Source organism: Rhinolophus sinicus, chromosome 4 (genome assembly GCF_057876585.1).
Source record: "Rhinolophus sinicus isolate RSI-liver-muscle chromosome 4, RSI-T2T, whole genome shotgun sequence".
Taxonomy (NCBI): Eukaryota; Metazoa; Chordata; class Mammalia; order Chiroptera; family Rhinolophidae; genus Rhinolophus; species Rhinolophus sinicus.
The window spans coordinates 67,606,743-67,628,660 of record NC_142504.1 but is presented as its reverse complement, the minus strand read 5'-3'; the positions used below and the strand labels follow the sequence as shown (position 1 = coordinate 67,628,660).

The following is a 21,918-nucleotide window of genomic DNA, read 5'->3' as shown; positions in this document are numbered from 1 at the left end:
GAGGAAATTGCCCTTTGACCTAAAGATTGATACATTTCCAAGATCCATGAATCTTTCTTGTGCCCCAAAGATTTGGTTTACATATATTATAATAGAAAACAATTATAAAGAATTCTCTGATTTAATGTCTTATTGTTTTCAGGCAATCAATTTATTTTTTGTGCTAAATATGTCTATCATTATTATATTAAATAGCAATATTAAGACCACTAAAAGAAATAGCCAAAGAAGCAAATGCATATGTTATTATTATATTCAATGATTAATATTGAGCAACTTGTTAAATTTTAAAATCAAACAGAATACAGAATGTAAAATACATAATTTGAACTAATTTAGTTTTCTGAGAAAGAAAGTGTTATGATAAAAATTACCTACTTTTTGCCATAATTGCTATGGGGTGTGAGATACAGCAGTTATGTTGGTTTCCTATGTATGATCCTCTATAAGCAGAAACCTCGTTAAACTTTTAAACTCTGCCTGCCCTGCCTTTAAAAATAAATTATAAGACTTTATTATGAGTGCACAGAGCACTGAGGAAGAGCCCATAGAAGCTGCTTTGATTTAAATGTTTCATATTTATATCTTTTGCAACTCGATGAAAAATACATAAACACACACCTATTCTATTTATGACATAATTTGGTATTATTATTTTTAGAAAGAAATAAAAAAAAGAAAAGAAAATCAGAAATGAAAGAGGAGAAGTGACAATGGACACCACAAGAATGCAAAAACTTTTAAGAAACTACCATTAGTAACTATACACCAACAAATTGGACAATCTGAAAAAAAATGGATAAATTTGAAATCATACAATCTTCCAAGGCTGAATCAAGAAGAAATAGAAAATTTGAACAGACTAATTATACTAATAAAATCAAATCAGTAATCAATAAGCTCCCAACAAACAAAAGTCCTGGACCAGATCATTTCAAACGTGAATTTTACCAAATATTCAAAATGAATTCAAACCTATTTTTCTCAAACTATTCCAAAAAAATTCAAGAGGCGAGAAGGCTCCCAAGCTCATTTAATAAAGCCACGATTCCCTGATTTCAAAACCAGACAAAGACATTACAAAAAAAGAAAACTACAGTCCAATGTCCCTGATGAACATAGATGCAAAAATCCTCAATAAAATATTAGCAAACTGAATTCAGCAATACATTGAAAAGACCATACACCATGATCAAGTGGGATTCATTCCTAGTATGCAAGAGTGGTTCAATATCTGCAAATCAATTAATGTGACACACCACATAAACAAAATGAAACAATAAAAATTAGATGGTCATATCAATAGATGCAGGAAAAGAATTTGACAAAATCCAGCATCCATTTATGATAAAAACTCTCAGCAAAGTAGGAATAGAAGGAACATACCTCAACATAATAATGGTTATTTATGACAAACCCACAGCTAAAATCATACTCAATGGAGGGAAAGCCAGAAGCATTCTCCTTAAGATCAGGAACAAGGCAAGGATGGCCACTTTCACTACTTTTATTCAACACCATACTGAAGTCTTAGCCACAGCAATTAAACAAGAAAAAATAAATAAAAGCCATCCAAATTAGAAAGGAAGTAAAACTGTCATTATTTGCAAATGACATGATACTGTAGATAGATGTAGAAAGATTCCACCAATAAACTATCAGAACTGATAAATAAATTCAGTAAAGTAGCAGGACACAAAATTAATATTCAGAAATCAGTTGCATTTTTATACACCCATAATGAACTACCTATAAAGAGAGGTTAAGAAAGCAATCCCATTTACAATTACATCAAAAAAATACATAGGAATAAATGCAAAAAAACCTATACTCAGAAAATTGTAAGACATTGAAGAGAGAAATTAAAGATCATATGAATAAATGGAAGCGTATACTATGCTTATGGATAGGAAGAATTAATATACTTAAAATGTCCATACAACACAAAGCATTCTATAGATTTAATGCAATCCCTATCAAAATACCATTGGCATTTTTCATAGAACTAGAACAAATAATCCCCAAATTTATATGAAACCATAAAATACCCCTAACAGCCACATTAATCTTGAGAAAGAATAACAAAGCTGGAGGTATCATGCTCCCTGATATCAAATGATATCATAAGTCCATAGTAATCAAAAACAGCATTGTATTGGCGTAAAAACAGATACATAGATCAATGGAACAGATTGGAGAGCCCAGAAATAAATCCATGCCTATATGGTCATTTAATCTATGACAAAGGAAGCAAAAATATATATTGGGGTAAAGACAGTCTATTCAATAAACGGTGCTGGGAAAACTGGACAGATACATTCACAAAATGAAACTGGACCACCTTCTTACACAATATACAAGAATAAACTCAAAATGGATTAAAGACTTAAATGTAAGACCCGAAACCAAAAAAACTCCTAGAAGACAATATAGGAAGTAAATTCTCAGACATTACCCTTAGTAATATTTTTACTGATGTATCTCCCCAGGCAAGGGAAAGAAAAGACAAAATAAACAAATGAGACTACATCAAACTAAAAAGTTTTTACACAGCAAGGGAAACCATCGACAAAATGAAAAGACATCCTACTGAATGGGAGAAGATATTTGCCAATGATACATCTGATAAGGGGTCAATATCCAAAATTTATCAAAAAAAAAAAAATAACAATAACATGCAACTCACCACCAAAAACCAAACAGTGCAATTAAAAAATGGGCAGAGGATCTGAATAGACATTTCTCCAAAGAGGAAAGACACATGGCCAATAGATATATGAAAGATGCTCAACATCACTAATCATCAGAGAACAGCAAATAACTACAATGAGATATCACCTCACATCTGTCAGAATGGCCGTCATCAATAAATCAACAAACAAGTGTTGGTGAGGATGTGAAGAAAAGGGAACCCTTGTGCACTGTTGGTGGGATTGCAAATTGGAATGGAAAACAGCATGGAAGTTCCTCAAAAAATTAAAAAGAGAACTACCTTACGACCCAGCAATTCCACTCCTGGGTATTTATCCAAAGAAATCCAGAACACTAACTTGAAAAGATATATGCACCACTATGTTTACTTCAGTGCTATTCATAAAAGCCAAAGTATGGAAACAATCAAAATAGCCATCAATAGATGACTGGATAAAGAAATTGTGGTACATTTATACAATGAAGTATTACTCTGCCATAAAAAAGAATGAAATCTTACCGTTTGCAACAACTTGGATGGACCGTGAGGGTATTATCCTAAGTGAAATAAGTTATACTGAGAAAGACAATACCATATGATCTCACTTATATGTGGAATCTAAAGAAGAGAATAAATGAACAAACAAAAGAGAAATAGACTTATAGATAGAACAAACTGATGGTTGCTAGATGGGCAGGGGTTTGAAGGGATGGTGAGAAAGGTGAAGGGATTAGAAGTACAAATTGATAGTTACAAAATAGTCACAGGGATATGAAATACAGTATGGGGAGTATACTCATAGTCAATAATATTGTAAAAACTATGTATAATGTCAGATGGATACTAGATTTATCAGAAGGATAACATTATAAATCATACACACAGTGCCAAAAAATGTATGTACATTTTAAGAAAGGAAAACTGTATTAAAATTGTAATATTCAATATATACCAATAACACAAGATGAATACAAGTCACGTTTGACTTCTGCAATTACAGGAGGTGCTCAAAGTGGTTACCCATCAGTACCCAGACATTTATGATTACGGCGAGCTACTGCTTGAGCAACGTTGACCAAAGTGTCCACTTGTATACATTTTTTTTGGCACCCCTGGTATAAGTGCCTAACCACTACCCTATATACATGAAACTAATACAAAATAATATTGAATATCAACTATACTTAAATATATATATATATATGTACATATCCTGTGACTATATATATATATATATATATATATATATATATATATATAGTCACAGGATATAAGTACAGCATAGGAAATATAGCTAATAGTATTATAATAGTTATGTACAGTGTCAGATGGGTAGTAGACTTGTTGAGGTTATTACTTTGTGAGGTGTGTAAATGTCTAATCACTATGTTGTTTTGTACATCTGAAACTAATAATAAAAAAATAACAATATTAAGCATTCTACCGTCTACATCTTGGTTAGTCTTCCACTTTATTGCTTGGTCTACTTTTTGCTTTATTTTTTTTGAATGGTCATTAATTTTTTAGGTCACTTGCAGACAGTGAAGGTGAGTAGGGAGCCTGATGTTACTAAATCATACAATACTTGTCCAGGAAGCTGACAAGGGATAATAAAGCAGTGAGCACAACTGCAGCTGTCACAAGAAATCATTAGCAATTGTTGACTTGTAGAATACTGGCAATGTTAGGTCCTTGGCTTTGAGGAAAGACAATAGGGTTACTTTTAGAAGGGCTCTTTTCCTAGGTCTTCTTGTTTTGCTCTGGATTGAGGCCCACCTGATTTGATTAGAATACTGGTAAATCTCCTCAGATTCAGGTCCCAAGTTCATTCAAACTGGCATCACTGATGAGCATTGTAGTGAGATTCTCAGCAACTTGCAGGACCTGCCTCCTCATGCCTCCTCCCTTCCCACCTCATCATTCCTCTAACTCAGGACCAAGGTTTACTTTGTCTCCTGAGGCCGACAGATGCTGCCCTGGTCTCCGGGTTTTCTGCCTAAGAAAAAACCCTGTCTATCTGGTCCAGGAGGTTCCTCTCTTTGAATTCAAGCTAACTTTGCTCTGAATTGACTGGGATATATCATCCTTCCCCTGTAACAACCCCAGCCTGGAAGTTGCTATGGCTCTGGCTCCTAGAAAACCAGAAGCTGCCCTTGCCCTTTTTCCCTATTCTTTTCAGTTTGTCCAAAATATTCATCACCAAATTATTCTGGCATTTAAACAAGCCTTGGCTCCTCTTTACTATACTGATCAGTTGGCATCCAGGGCCATGGAGCCTGGTGACCACAATGGCAGGTGCCACTATTGGGGAACCCATCTGCTTTGCATAGGATCTTCCAACAGCAGCTGTTACTTCCTGTTTGAAAGCTCAAGCCCCAAATAGACCCACCACTAAGTCAGAGTTTCCAGCCAGGAGAAAATGTCCAGTTCTCAGCTCATTTGCATAACAGAGATGACACTTAAACCCAGGAGTTCCCATGCCCCTCCAGCCCAGGTGACAAAACCCACCCTTCCTTGGCTCTCTCTAATGATTCATCTATGGATTATACGTCTTCCCCATTGAGAGAACTGTTCTCCAGTCTAGTCTCTACCAGGACACTTTCACAGTATAGAACAGTATTTTTCACACCAGTCTTTCATACTCATTTACTGTAGTCACAATTTTTGTCATGGTTGAGTACTACCTATACTACTCATTTTATTTCTTTAAATCAACTCAGCTTTTAACTTTAAAATTAATTTACTTCTGTGTTGTCCTAAATCATATGACTTTCAAGAGTAGTATTTTGAGGTGCTAATTATATATTTTTGAATACGCATTAACTAAACACATAATTGTAAGAACTGAGCCCATCTGTGTCATCATGCTACAACTGTTTATTCCAGGAAATTCTTTCCCAGGAAGACCATACACCAGTAAATAATTTTGCTGTTTGCTTTAGGAAATTTCTGCAAATGACTTTATCCGGGTAAACAATTTGCTTATCAAAACTTATTTGTTATGAGATAGCAGTTTACTCCTCCAGACCCTCACCTTGTTGTGTCCTCCAGTCCTGAACCATTATGTCATAAACTGTGCCCGAACACAATTCATTCTCTGCCTTAAAAGACCTACCGTCAACTGCTTCAGCACAGACCTCAAAACCCTGAGAATATTCTTCCTTGAACGTTTTTTTTTTTTTTTTTTGAGGTACAACTAAGACTGTCAAAGTGGTGATCTCTTTTTGCAGTAAGTCTAATAAAAAGCTTTGTTTGCTGTATGGGTTTTTCTGATGGTCTTTTAGGAACTTTCAGTCAGCAACTATGAAATTTTAAAATGTTCAACTGTGTACCACCTAAAATCATCTCATACACTATGCATGGTACACATAGTATGTGCTGAGAAACATTCCCTTTAAAAAAAAAATAAATAAATAAGAAGAAAGTGCTTCTTCTACACTCTCTCCCATTTCCTGCCCTTCTTCTCCCTTCCTTTATTTTTTCTCCTTCCCATGTCTTCACCACCAAGGCCCTTTTGTACCCAATCTCCCCCTGCCTTCTATGACTCTGAGGGCAGGACACTAAGGGAGAAAGGTGATTACTGACAGTTGAGCAGATAATATTATCATTAGAATTATAAAGTAATAACCAGCCTCTGTGGTTTCAAAAGCAAAACAGAATAATGGACCATTCATGGAGACACTCATTACATTGCCCACGCTGCAGCCAAATTTTAAATAAATATGGAAATTCACTGCTTCCAATAGAGGGCATTATCGAGCCCAGGTAGTTGCTTAAATGGTGTGATTTGAGAGTGTCAAGAAGGCTTCTCTGGCCCAAATTTCTTGCTTTTCTCCCATTTTCCCCACAACACATATTTTATAAGATATGAAATTTTAACTTTAACTTAAGGAAAATGCTAACTTTAATTTAAGAATTGCCTCTCTGGTCCTTTAAAGACAAAAAATCTGGGAGATATGATGATAACAGTATTCATTGATCATTGTCTTAGTCAGTTTGGACTGCTATAACAAAAGTACCATAAACTGGGTAGCTTAAACAACATATATTGATTATTATCTCTGTGAAGGCTGGAAGTCCAAGATCAAAGTGCAGGCAGACCTGAGTCTGATAAGGACCCTCTTTCTGATTTGCTAACAGCTGTCTTCTCTCTGTGTCTTCACATGGCAAGAGAGAGAGAGAGAGAGAGAGAGAGAGAGAGAGAGAGAGAGAGAGAGAGAGCAATCTCATGTATTTATTTTTTATTTATTTATTTTAATTTTTTATTTACAACTGATATTCAACATTACATTAATTTCAGGTATACAGCACAGTGGTTAGACATTTATATAACTTAGAAAATGATCCCCCCAATTAGTCTAGTACCCTCCTGACACCATACATAGTTATTACAATATTATTGACTGCACTCCGTAAGCTGTACTTTACATCCCCATGACTATTTTGTAACTGCCAATTTGTTCTTCTTAATCCCTTCACCCTTTTCACCAAGCCTCTAGCCCCCTCACCTGGCAACCATCAATTTGTTCTCTGTATCTATGAGTTTGTTTTTGTTTTATTTGTTCATTTATTTTGTTTCTTAGATTCCACATGTAAGTGAAATCACATAGTACTTGTCTTTTTCTGTCTGACTTATTTCAGTTAGCATAATACGCTCTAGGTCCATCGATGTTGTCACAAATGGTAAAATTTCATTCTTTTTTATGGCCAAGTAATATTCCACTGTATATATGTACTACATCTTCTTTATTTAATCTTCTTTAATTAATCATTTATGGATGGACACTTGGGTCTTGTTTTCTTATCCGTTCAGCCACTCTATGTCTTCTGATTGGAGAACCTAATCCATTTACATTTAAAGTAATTATTGATAGATATATCGTTATTGCCATTTTTTTATTATGTTTTTTATCTTTTTTTCTTCTTGAAGAAGAAGTCCCTTCAACAATTCTTGTAATACTTGTTTGGTGGTGATGAACTCCTTTAGCTTTTTCTTGTCTGGGAAGCTCTTGATCTGTCCTCTGATTCTAAATGATAGCCTGAGTAACCTTGGTTGCAGGTCCTTGCTTTTCATCACGTTGAATATTTCATGCCAATCCCTTCTGGCCTGCAAAGTTTCTGTTGAGAAATCAGCTGACAGTCTTGCAGAAGCTCCCTTGTAGGTAACTAAGTGCTTTTCTCTTGCTGCTTTTAAGATTCTCTCTTTAATCTTTGGCATTTTAATTATGATGTGCCTTGGTGTGAGCTTCTTTGGGTTCATCTTGTTTGAGACTCTCTGCACTTGCTGGGCTTGTATGTCTGTTTTCTTTGCCAGGATAGGGAAGTTTTCAGTCATTATTTCTTCAAATAGGTTTTCAATCCCTTGCTCTCTTTCTTCTCTTTCTGGTACCCCTATGATGCAAATATTGGTACATTTGTTGTTGTCCCAGAGGTCCCTTAAACTATCCTCATTTTTTTTAAATTCTTTTTTCTTTCTGTTGTTCTGATTAGGTGTTTTCCACAACCTTGTTTTCCAAATTGCTGATGTGAGCCTCTGCTTCATCTAATCTGCTGTTGATTCCATCTAACGTATTCTTCATTTCAGTTATTGTGTTTTTCATTTTTGACTGGTTCTTTTTTATGGGTTATACTCATAGGTCCTTTTTTATGTTTACTATTTCTTTGTTGAAGTTCTCACTGACTTCATCTAGTCTTCCTCTAAGTTCATTGAGCATCCTTATAACCACTGTTTTGAACTCTGTATCTGGTGGATTGCTTGCCTCCATTTTGTTTAGTTCTTTTTCTGGAGTTTTCTCATATTCTTTTATTTGGGACACATATTTTTTGTTTGTTTTCTCATTTTGGCTGTCTTCCTGTGTTTGTTTCTATGTATTAGGTAGATCTGCTACATCTTCCAGTCTTGGCAGGGTGGTCTTATGTAGTAGGTATCCTGTGGGCCTAGTGTTGCAGTCTCTCTGGTCACCTTAGCTAGGTGCTCCAAGGGTGTCCCTTGTGTGGGTTGTGTGTGCTCTCCTGTTGTAGTTAAGCCTTGATCGCTGTTGGCATGTGAGTGGGTGGGATTGACCCTCAGGCTGACTGGCTGTGAGGACTGGCCAATGAAGGAGTTGTTGTATGGAGTCTGACCCCACAGAGTGGGATTTGCTTAGTGGGGCTCTGGTGCCTGTCGAATCCACCTTTTGGGTGTATCATTTGTGGAGCTAATTGAATGGTGCTCTGGTATGGTCTGAAGCCAGTCACTACATGTGTTGGTTCTGGGGTCTCTTGGAAGGGGCTTTGGTGCAGGCCCAGGTCATCCAGTGCCTGTGCCCAGCCCAAGGTCACCTGGGAGAAGCCACAAAGTGAGCTGTGGTTTATAGTGCTGGGCTTGGAAGTGCCTGGAAGAGGCTATGTTGTGAACTGAGGCTGGCTACCACTAACGCTGCTTAGCAAGAAGTACAAGGCATGCCAGCCACTACTTGTTTGGGGTTTGTGAACCTTTCAGAGATTTTAGGGAAGTCTGCAGCATGGACCATGGCCAGACACTTCATCAGTTGCTGAAAGAGGTTCTGGTCTGTACGTCAGTTGGGTGGGGTGAGTTTGATGGAGATTCGGATTTGGCGCCTGCCTGGGCCTGCAGGCTGGGTTGAAGGAGTGCTCAGCAAAGGAACAAAATGGTGGAGAGAGTTGCCCCACTGGTCCTCACTCTGAAGCCAGACAGTTCAATTCCTCTCTGTATGTCTCTGACTTTTCAAGCTGCTGCCCAGCACTGGAGATCAGAGCAAGTGAGTCTATCAGCAAGTAGGTCTGAGTGAAGGCCCTTTAAGAAGATGCCTGGGTCTATAGTGGCCCTCAAGGAAGGAATCCAGGCTCATTTTCACAGCCAGATGTTGTGGGGATTCCTCTTGCCAGCACTGGTGGTCTGGGCAAGGGAGCCAGTGTGGGGCTGGGGTCCCTGACTCCTCCAGGGGGACCTCTGCAAGCAAGATATCCCTCCCAATTCTCAACGGCCACATGCAGGTGTGGAACTAGCCTGCCCCTCCTACCAGTCTTGTTGTGACTTCTTATTTATATCCTTAATTATAAAAGTTATGTTCAGCTAGACTTCAGATGGTTCTCAAGGGTGGTTGTTCTATAATTTAGTTGTAATTTTGATGTGGTCATGGGAGGAGGCAAGCACAGTGTTTACCTAATCTGCCATCTTCATGTCTGTTCTTGTAAAGGCACTAATCCCATTTGTGAGGATTCCACTCTCATGACTTAATCACCTCCCAAAGGCCCCAGCTTCAAATACCACCACATTGGGGATTCAGCTTCAATATGTGAATTTAGGGGGACATAAACATTCAGTCCATAGCAACCATTTACTATTGTTAGGATCTGTTTCAAGGTGTCAATGTGCATTACATGTTTTGATTCTTAAAGAACCCTGTGCATGGGAGGTACTATTTTCCCCAACTCAGAGATGAGGAAACCAATTCTTCAAAAAGTTTGATATCTTGCCCAGGGTCACACATCTGGTAAGTGGCAGACTCAAGAAGTTTCACTATATCATTGTTTCCCTAACATTATGGGAGTGGACTCATAATGTAAAAATAACATCTGATGTTGGCATAACCACCATTGTTCTTATAGCTTATACATTCATTTTCTTATTTCCTCATCAGGGTACCCCCTTGAGAAGGCAAAATAGGTGATATTTTTAGCAATAGTTTGTCAATTCAGTTTCCTCTGGGATAAGGCAGGTTGGGGAAGGAAAGAGGAAGAAGCAGAAAGGGACCAAGAAGAGACCAAACTGAAGGGAAAGGGTGCAAAATAGAGCTGAACTCATACACACAGAGAACAGCCTAGTGGTTGCCAGAGGCAGGGGTCTGGGAGGGTAAAATAGGTGAAAGGAGTCAAAAGGGACAAACTTCCAGTTAAAAAATAAATAAGTCATGGGGATATAATGGTACAGCATGGTGACTACAGTGAATAATACTGTGTTGCATATTTGAGAGTTGTTAAGAAAGCAGATCTTTAAAGTTCTCATAACAAGAAAAATATTGTAACTATTTATGGTGATGGATATTAATTAAACTTATTGTGGTGATCATTTAACAGTATATAAAACTAACAAATCATTATGTTGTATGCCTAAAACTAGTATAATCTTGTATGTCAATTCAAAGAAAATGAAGTTGGGTCCTCACTCTTCTCCTGGGACCTGCTCTGCTCACACAAAAGGCTATTGTTATGTTTGGATAATAAGTCCCCCAGGACAGCATCTCACTTTGAGAAGGAGAGACCCATATTCTGTGTAAAATGTAGAAGGCACTACAGAAGCAAGGAAAACACTTCCACTGAGATTTAACATAGATGAAACATAGTCGTAAACAGAAAAAGAAAGTGTTATGTTAAGTCTCTCACGGGACTTGCCTAAAAAAGAAAAAAAATCCTTATTGGGGTTCAGGTTTGATCATAGGTTTTAAATTATTTTAGGGATATTTACAATTCCAAGGTAGAGAAATCTAGGATAATAAAGGACGACAAGAACTATTTAAAACGGTGTCAGTGAATTGGTGACTTGATATTTCTAATAGCTACTTAGATTATGTACCTACCACATAATGGGCACGTCATCTATATTACCCATTTGTTTCTCACAACAACTCCAAGCAGTAAGAATTATTAGCTTTATTTTCAGATTAGGATGCTAAGACTCAGAAAGGCTAACATACAGCTAGAAGTTTCTGTACTGAGATTTAAAACTGTTTGAAAACTCTTTGTTTCTGTATTGAGATCCAAAGGCTATTCCTCATCTCAACAAAGCCTCCAGATCAGTCCTACCTTATCCTTACATCAAAGAGAAAAGAATAGACTGAGCTGTCAATCATAGAGTTCCCATTTATGTGCCTTTAATGTTATCCCATTTACTGCCTTGGGGCATCTTACACTGTCTTTTTTAGAAATAAAAAAAGCATGTTTACATAAAAGGAAATCTAATTCATTTAAAATACAACACAAATTTTCACTTTAGTTTGATTTTTTGGAGAACAATAAAGCAGTCTTTTGAACTCTTTTGAACTTGACCCACAGGATGAAAAGCCCTCTACATCACGACCTAGTACACACAAATACACACATGTGTAACAGAAGTTTCACAGAACAATACTCACTATACATGTGAGAAGCACTCTGACATTTTAGATTCTAGTTTAGTCTTTCTTTTCTTCTTCTTTTTTTTTTTTTTGATCATAGTCTTTCTTAATGATCCTTTCTTAAATTATTGTGGTAAGAATGCTTAACATGAGATCTATCTTCTTAACAAAGTTTTAAGTGTATAATTGTGCTGTTAACTATAGACACAATGTGGTTTAGCAGACCTCTAGAATTTATTCATCTTGTATAACTGAAGCTTTACACCCGTTGAATATTTCCCTATTTCTCCCTCCCCCGAGTCCCTGGCAACCATGATTCTACTCCTACTTCTGTGAGTTTAACTGTGTTAGGTATCTCCTATACATAAATGGAGTTCTGCAGTGGAAAACAGTATGAAGACTCTCCAGAAATGAAAAATAGGTATTTTCTTTTTTAAAAACAACTGTTCAAGACCCACTGTATTGATGTCAGGATGCACTCATACGTTGATGATAGAATTTGAAATACATTCACTGCAAGGGAACTTGAACTGGTTTTTGCTTAAATTACACGGTACAGTAAAAGTGATATTGGAGACTTGTGAAGTAAGTAGGAAGACATGGGGGCAGGGGGATAGAGAGATTTTAAAAATTAACTACTGATGGCAATTCAATGGAAATATTAACACCCTTATGCATTTTTAATTCTTGAAATGAGAAAGAGATGCCGCTTATAAATGCTGCTTACTTTTTCCTACAGGTTGATCAAAGATGATGAAATACCAGATTTGCTTCACTAAGCAGACATTTTAAAGTCCAAAGGAAACTAAAACTCAAAGGTTAATTCTTCTGCCATGTCTCAAATAATGTTCATCAGCTCGCTTCCTAACTAGGGCAAGTCTCTCTATGAGACAAATGAACCAAAGAGCATGGATATCGTTGTCCACTAGATGGAGATATAGAACAGGAGTAGACCTTTCCTTATCCTTAGTTACTGACAAGTAGGTTGATCTACGCAGCAAAAGAATTTAGAGACCCAGGGTTACCTAGTAATTCACATGAGTTTAGCTTGAAAGTTTACTCAATGTGCCTGGCATGTTTCTGCCTTTTGTTGGAGTACCCCATGATTTCAGTTTCATTCTTGCTGACAGGCTGGCATTTAAAATTAGTAATATTCTTGGCTATTTCCTTGTGGTAGTACAGATAAACTGCTGCTATAAAAAGTCAAAGCCATCATAATGTCTGTATTTATTAATAATCTGCAAAGTTAGCATATGCCATTAAGTTTTATTTCTTGCCTCTTCCATGTAACATTTAAGAAATACTATGGGTCTTGGGGTCATTTCCCATTGCCAACAATTTCTGTCTTAGTTGTTCTACATATTGTAGTCACTGGAAATATTTAATGGACATTTTAGTTTTTATTGTTCAATTAAAAATTGTCTCCTCAAACACACATCAGCAAGCCATTTCTCCAGAAAGAACTAATAGCTGATAAGTTGGAAATATATGATAAACAAAAACGTATGCTTTTTTGTAATATGGAAACAATCTTTTGAAAAAACATCATGTACGAGAGGTTTTTAAAATTCTCATCTAGTGATGCCTGTTCATAAGATTTATTTATATTTGCTTTCAAGTTTTACTTATTTTTATGATATTTTTGATGTAGGTAAAGAGAAGATATCTATGAACGATTTTCTCTTGCTACTTATTATATTTGTATATCATTTGAATTTTTATGAGTACATATTACTTTTAACAAACAGGAAAATAAAGATGTTTTTGTTATAAAAATAATATGTAACTCTGAGGAAAAACATGGATTTTAGTATGTCATAACCTAGAAAGCTAGTACTAACAGGTCAGTTGAATGATCACACCATTTAAGTGCTGTGTAGGTTAATTTTGATTGTGAATTGTTGATTGAGGAAATAATATTTCTTAGTTTAGGTCATTTCCACCGTTTTCTTATCTATAATTAAGTATTTTGGGCTGGCCTGGTGGCTTAGGTGGTTGGAGCACCGTGCTCCTAACTCCGAGGTCGCCGGTTCAATTCTCACATGGGCCAGTGAGCTGCGCCCCCTGCAACTAGAATGAAATCAATGAGCTGCCACTCACCTCCCAGGTGGCCAGATGGCTCAGTTGGTTGGAGAGTGGGCTCTCAACCACAAGGTTGCCAGTTCAACTCCCCCAAGTGGTGGTGGGCTGCGCCCCCTGCAACTAACAATGGCAACTGGACCTGGAGCTGAGCTGCGCCCTCCTCAACTCAGATTGAAAGGACAACAACTTGACTTGGAAAAGTCCCAGAAAAACACACTTTTCCCCAATAAAGTCCTGTTCAAAAAAAGAAAAAAAGTATCTTTCTTACAGTGGAAAGAATATTATGCTTTTCATTATTCTTAATGTAAAACAATTAATAAGACAACTGGTAGTTGCACCTTTAGTTGTTAAAACAGCAAAATCAATGTATCTGATATTTTACTACTCTTCAAGCTGCACAGTAGCCCACATCCACATGCTGGTCCACAGGTTTAGAGCACAAGAAGAACTTTCATTTGCATTAGCTCATTTTGTACTCCTGATAGTGTATGACATAGGTGGAGCACATCAAATTCTGCACATAAAGGCATACGTTGAATGAGTTAGAGCCAAGGAAGGGCCAACCAAGTGGTTCTGAGCTCAAGCTATTTGCTTTTTATTTTTGTGGGCTTGAAGACTGTGCCCACAAATGCTCCCTACTTGCAGATGAGGAAGAAGAAATCCTTTTAGCAGATATTTAAAGTATTGGGTGCTCCTTCTTGCTTTTTCTCCAACTGCATGTGGGGAGTAAGCCAGAAGGAGAGACAGGAATAATTCAGAATAGGCCGCATGTATGTCTGTCATGCTCACACCCGTGTTGAACGGGTTCTTCCTAAAACCTGTGGGGTAGATGATGCAGGTCTTATTGATGCTGAATCCCGATGCCTTGTTAATTTGTGACCTTGTCCATCACCATTCAAACTACAGCTCCCTGAGGCATAACTGTGTTTATTCAGCTGATAAGTATGTATTGACCACATCCTGAGTGCCAGGGACTTATGTCAGGAGCAGTCTATGCAGAGGTGAGCACAGCAGACAAACTCCCGGCCCACATGAGGTTTGAAGTCTAGCAGGGGAGACAGACATTAACAAAGTAAGCACACAGACAAACATATAATCATTAAACCCTGCAAGACAAAAGTAAAGGCTTTATGAGAGTCAATAACAGAGTAAGACATAATTTAGATAAGGATAGGTATTGTCAGGAAGTTTCTTTCAAAAAGCATTATTTAAGCTGAGCAAGTAGGGATTTACTAGGAAAGATTGGAGGAAATGTTCCAAGAAGAGAGACCGCCCTATACAAAAGCCCTGAGGTAGGAAAATGTTTCGCTGGTTGGAGGAACCGAAGCTCCTGTGGCCCCAGTAGAGTGAGCAGAGGAAGGTGTTGTGAGACGGGACAGAGAGGCAGGCAGGGGCTCCAGCACTGAGACCTTGTTGTCCATATTAAGAATTTTGTATTTTATCCTAACAACAGTGGCAAGCCATTGATGAGTTTTAGTAGAGAAGACATGAATCAGATTTATGTTTTTAAAAGAGGACATTGGCAGCTTACACAAGTGAGAGTCACAGTGGGACACTGGCTCAGAGGTGTCTACTGTAGTCTGGGAACAGATGGCCATTGCAGTAGGGTGGTGGCAGGGAGGTGAAGGGAAAGAGAAACACCCAACTTGAGGGTGAATAGCATCTAAAGAGTGAGGAAAATGGTATGAGGCTGTCACCTGTTAGAGTTGGAAAAGGAGAGGAGCCAGTCTGGTGACTGTGGAAGGGGTGTGCTCACGAGTTCAGATGTGGGCTTATTAGGGATGAGATGCATGGAAGACATTCAAGTGGAGATGCAAAGAAGGCATTTGGATTTAAGAGTTCATTGTTGAAAGGAGAGGAATATGCTGAACCCATGGCTTTGGGGAAAGGTCGTCCTAGAGATAGATGATACTGAATGAAATCCAATGGAACTGATAAGACCAACTCAGGAGAAAGTACAAGGAAAAGAAAGGAAGGCCTAGAATCCAACCTTCTACAGAAACCGCTATATTTAAAAGTAGGTAAAGGAGAAGGAAACCTTTACCTACCAGAGAAGTAGGAGGAATTCCAGGAGAGTGTGGTGTCTAACCAGGCAGAGAAGAGAAGCTTCCTGAGGAGGAAGTGGCCAAGGATGCAAATGCTGCTGATAGGACAAATAAGACGCGGACCATAACCTGTGTCTTGGAAAAGCACTTGGCAGTAGTTCAAAGAGGACAGCATTACATATAAAAAATGCAATTTCAAGTAGAAGCAGCTGGTATCCGTTTTTACTTTCAAGAAGGACCTTTTACCCACATCACTATAAAACTGGCCTGACTAGAATATTTGATTTCACAGCACTCAAATTTCTGGGCTTTCTTTAACAGCCAGATTAGTACAAACTGATTGTATCACTTTTTTCTAATATTTAGTTATGAAAAATTTCAAACATACAGAAAAGTTGAAAGAACTATGCCATGAATACTACCCATGTATCTATCACCTAGATTCTATAATTAACATCATGATATACCTGGTTTATCACATATCGATCCATCTAACCAGACTTCTATGCATCCACCAATCCATCTTATTTTCTTAACGAATTTAAAAGTAAATATAGACATAAGAATATTTCATAACTAAGCATTCTAGCATCTGTGTCATTAACTAGAGTTCAATATCTATTTATGGTTCTTTTTCTTTTGAGATAAAATTTAAAATCAATGAAATGCCCAAATGTTCAGTGTACCAACTGATGCTTTTTGACAAATATATACCCTTGTGTACCCATCCTATTAAGTTATAGAACATTACATCACCCCCAGAAAGTTTGTCACTGCTGCTTTATCTTTAGGCAAGTGTAGGTAATGTAGGTAAGGAATCCTGGAGATGGACTCATGGTAAGAACACAGCAAGTGTTTATGCCATTCTCCTTTTTGCCAACAGATTCTACCACCACTCATATAGATTCACCCACATTTTCACCAAGATAGAAATAGACATTGAACTCTTCCTAAAAGTGCTATTGTAAACATTTCACAATAAACCCTTTGTAGAGGCAGACAATGGTGTTCAGTGAACCAACCCCAACTCAGGAAATCATAATTCCTCACTCAGAATTCTGCTCTGTGGGTGCTGAGCAAGGAAGCTTATATCAAAGTCCTCTTATTTATAAAACTAGAACAATAACCATCTGTATCATACAAGTATAAAAATTACCTTGGTATTTTAATATATTAACTAATATAGCCCTGTGGGGGATAAAAGGTAAAAAGACTTCAATATCAGGTTGTGAACATTTTGACTCAGCTGACATATTTTCACTGTTTGCCGGATTGATGCCCTATCCTCCCTACATTGCTACGGCAAGGCCTGTGGACTACAGGCGAATCAGAAACGTTCTGTGTGGACTGCTGTACCTGCTCAGATTTGGCAGCAGAATGAGGACTGAAGTTGCTAACTTGATCTCTGCCGTTCAAATATCTATAGTTAACAACCCCTGAAAGAGGCTGTGGGGTCAGTTATTTGTTTATTTTCTCGCTTGTGTTTTGCTTTATAACCCTGGAATTTAAGATCGTATATAAGAGTGATTTGTTGTGATGAAGAGAGGGTTTCTCAATCACTTCACCCTAAACCTGGTTTTAATGAAGTTTTAAGCTACCTCAAGTTGAGTGAGGTAGCAGCACCTTTTAAGATTTAATTAAAATTTTCTTGAGCCTTCTCCCAAGCTCTATGAGAAGTCTAATGATCTCTCCGCATTTACTTATTAGTTCTTGAGATTTTACAGAATCGTGTTCATTTCTAGTTCCAAAGTCCTGCTCTTTGGAACGTCCTTCTTGGGGTCCATGTATACTGCTGTCGTCTTTTTTCTGCTCGGAGCCAACCCAGACATGGAATTCAGCCTCTTTTCTTTGATTTCCCCCAAAACAACTTTCCTAAGCAAAGTCTTGTGGAATCCCATTTCTCTCTCTTTAATGTTTCTGCCTTCTGCTTTCTTGATGGTTGTATCCCCATTTCCAAATTCCTGTTGATGTTTAGATTCAGATTGATTTAGCTATGACTTTATTTCCTTGTGTTAATATTTTCCATCCATGGCCCCAAGGCCTTACTTTCCACCCACAAGTGGATAATCAAGATATTTTTCTCAACAAATATAGTTCTCTAAGTGTAACTCTGGTGTAAATTCTTTAAAAAAAAAAAATATATATATATATATATATATGCACAGAAACACAGACATAATACATATATGCTTATATCATACATATGTATATTATATAACACATAGAAATATATAACTAATTGCATAAATATGTGTGTAATTAAATATATAATACATATTGTATATAATACAAACCCACACATACGCGTATATATACCCTACTACATACATTCATCTACATAATCAAAACCACTATGGGATTGGTGAAGACCAGCTCCTACCTCATTCTGTTGGGTTCTAATTTGCATCTTTTTGCTTCTGCTTTGCTACAGATCCTCCTCTATTTTCTCTATCCTGGAAGTATTTCTTCAGTCACTCATTTATTCAACCATATATTCACTCAACATACAGTAATCGAGCACCCACAATAGAATGCCATATTGGATCCTATGGAAGAGAAAAGATGGGCAAAGAAGGGAGGGGTCCATGTCATTAGAAACTTAAAATCCAGCTGGATGTACAACACTTAACACACAAAACAAAACGTCCTCAAATGTACAATTCTCATCAGAAGAACAGCAAATTAGAGCAGAAAGCTAAAGCTTTGCAATGTACACCAACGCTGCTGCTTCAGCAGAATGAGCAGGAGGAAAAAAACCACTGTGGTCAAAAGAAACTGCTGGCTTATGGATTTTTTTTTTTTTTAATTACAATTTGCATGCTCTTCTAACAGTGTTAGTTCTGCTTAGATGGCAGAGTGGCTTTCATGAAAGTATGAGCTCAGCCTTGTTTTATGCCTGTTTTAAAAAAGAGGTCAGGTAAAATGACTGTAGTAACAGCACCAAGCTAGTTGAAAACCACAGTATCTTTCAGATGAGGCAAAAAAACCACACACTGGAAATTTTTTGCCCACTAAAAACCCCTTGAAGTTGCCTCAGAAACACACATATAGACAATTTCCTCTTTTCTCTGTAGGAGTGTCCTCAAGGGAAACAACTTTCCAAATCTGCAGTGTTGGACCAGTAGAACGGTTTAGCAGCCTGGGTTAATTTTGAAGTAAGCAGCAAGTACACCCTGAGTATTAAGGTAGCACGCGATCAGGAAGAACTTGGAGTTTGTCAGCATGGCTAAAGCACACACACCTGAAAAAAGGTCATTCTGATTCACCCGAGTCTATGCAAACTCACAAGTTATGAGCACAGGGAATCCAGTTCCACTTACACTGACTAGGTGTTGGGTTGTTGTTTTCTTTTCTACCAGTTTGGTTTTAGATTGTAGCAAAAGAGGAAGATGCAGAACTGAGACAAGGCAAAATAATAACAGAAGTATCTTATTATTTAACCTCTCTCTACATGGCTATATTTGGGATTAAGGACTTAATCCTTATGTAGCTCTACCAAATCTTTTTATATAGTATTGCAATTTATAACTGAACTCTACATGGAATATTCAAATCATTTAAAAACATTTTAAAACATTTTGCAACAGAAATGAGTAATGACTGAATACATTTGCAAAAATTCCATGCTATATATATTATTAGAATGTCTACAATAAAACTGAGTGACTTCATCGGTGTTCATTTGACATTAAGTACACCGAAGGGCAGAAAACAGAAGGACGCTTTTCATCGTACATGCTGATAAAGATGGTTTATAAGTGGTGATAATGAGTTTTTTAACTCACAAATCAAATGTATTTTTAATGTACCCATGGAGGAATTTATATATGAATTTCATGAAGAATAGCAAGTATTAAGATACTGCAGGGTGATATTTGTATGTGCAGAGGAAAGATATGATCACCTGTTTCTCAATGGTAGAGGAATATGATAAATGACTTCTTTCCATAGAACCTCCAAAATAGAGTGATGCAGGTACAGTAGTCTCCCCTTATCCATGGAGGATACGTTCCAAAACGCCAGTCGATGCCTGTAGTCACAGATAGTAGCGAACACTATATGTACTGTTTTTTCCTACATGTACATATGTCAGGCAGGGAGGCCTGCGGGGTCTCTGCTCCCACTCCCCAAACAAGAACACAGGACACGGTGAGGCCAAAAAGGAACACCCACGGAGCCATAGGTAGGGGAGTCATACCACTATATTCTCTCTGGCGGCACTATACTCTCACTGGAGGCTGGATCCACACTGTCCGCAAACCGCTATCCACGCTTGCCAGCCCAGCCGCCATCTTCTTGCTAGCCCCCATTCTTCCTCTCTCCTTTCTGCTAGCGTAGCCATAGCAGTTATATTAGTGGCCAATGGCTCACTGGTTACAGCTGACGGCCAACTAGCCACAGCTGATGGCCATCCAATCACATTGATGGCCATTTACTACCTGAGCCAGCACCCGTCTATGTGAGGCTGAGAGCCTGGAAACTGCTTTCAGGGGCTCTGTCCCCACACTATACCTATAATAATGTTTACAAATTAGGCACAGTAAAAGATTAACAATAATAACTAATAATAAAATAGAACAATTATAAAAATATACCATAATAAAAGGTAGGTGAATGTGGTCTCTCTCTCTCTCAAAATATCTTATGATACTGTACTCACCTTTTCACTTAAAGGAAGTACTTTATGGCTTCTCTTTGGCATATCCGAATTGCCAACACTACTACTCATGGGCTGTGGAGCCATTATTAAGTAAAATAAGGGTCACTTGAACACAAACACTGCAGTATAGCCACAATTCATCTGATAACCAAGATGGCCACTAGGTGACTAACTGGCAGGGAGTGTATGCAGTGTGGAGACACTAGACAAAAGGATGAATCATGTTGTGGGGACAGAGCCCCAGAAAGCAGTTTCCAGGCTCTCAGCCTCACATAGACAGGTGCTGGCTCAGGTAGTAAATGGCCATCAATGTGATTGGATGGCCATCAGCTGTGGCTAGTTGGCCGTCAGCTGTAACCAGTGAGCCATTGGCCACTAATATAACTGCTGTGGCTACGCTAGCAGAGGAGAAGAGAGAAGAGAGAAAGAATGGGGCTAGCAAGAAGATGGCGGCTAGGCTGGCAAGCGTGGATGGCGGTTTGCGGACAGTGTGGATCCAGCCTCCAGTGAGAGTATAGTGCCGCCAGAGAGAATATAGTGGTATGACTCCCCTACCTATGGCTTCGTGGGTGTTCCTTTTTGGCCTCACCATATCCTGCGTTCTTGTGTGGGGAGCAGGGACCCCGCCGGCCGCCCCGCATGACAAATGGTGCAGCGAGCAGGGTCTCCCGCACGACAAATGGCGCAGCGAGCAGGGTCTCCCGCCTGACACATGTCCTGGGCAGGACAGAGTGGGACTTGTGAGATTTCATCATGCTGCTAAGAATGAAGCATAATTTAAAACTTATTGTTCAATTCTGGAATTTTCCGTTTAATATTTTCAAACTGCAGTTGACCGCAGGTAACTGAAACCACGGAAAGCAAAACTGCGGATGAGGAGGGACTACTGTTTTCATATTCTATCAAAGTTAGTTAGACAATACTTTTCTAGGAATTGGTTCTGTGTTTCCTTGCATATTTCTGTGACAAAATTAAAGATAAATTATTTGTTAGGGGAAGTATTAATGGTTTGAAAACATTTAGCAAGGTGAACCTGGCATGCTGGATGTGATCCTAAGAGAACTGTGCCTCAGTTTCATAAATTTGCAGTTCTTAGTTGTCATACTTCTCAAACCATAGAAGAACTGGCCATACCTAGGAAATCCTTACTTCTCATGTAATGTTCCTTTTTATCCTTTTTACTTGTTTATACAACTTAATGAAATCAGGCAATTACCTGATGTACTCTCACTTGAAACTCCTTCAAGTTGATACTTCAAGTTTTATAAATTATATCCAGATTTAGCATTAATTCTCTAAGTTTGCCTGAATGCTAGGAAAGTC

The 21,918-nt window shown here is 38.0% G+C and overlaps 1 long non-coding RNA gene across 9 annotated transcripts in view; it reads right to left on the bottom strand.

Annotated features, from left to right (window-relative positions):
* LOC148758399 (uncharacterized) overlaps positions 1-21,918 on the bottom strand; it is a 245,337-nt gene that overhangs the window by 172,925 nt on the left and 50,494 nt on the right. For 6 of the 9 annotated variants that reach the window (XR_016021136.1, XR_016021135.1, XR_016021141.1 and 3 more), the window contains exon 2: positions 18,316-18,481. The exons of the other annotated variants lie outside the window; for them this stretch is intronic. This is a non-coding gene — a long non-coding RNA (uncharacterized LOC148758399). The remainder of the gene's footprint in view (positions 1-18,315; positions 18,482-21,918) is intronic. 9 annotated transcript variants of the gene reach the window in all.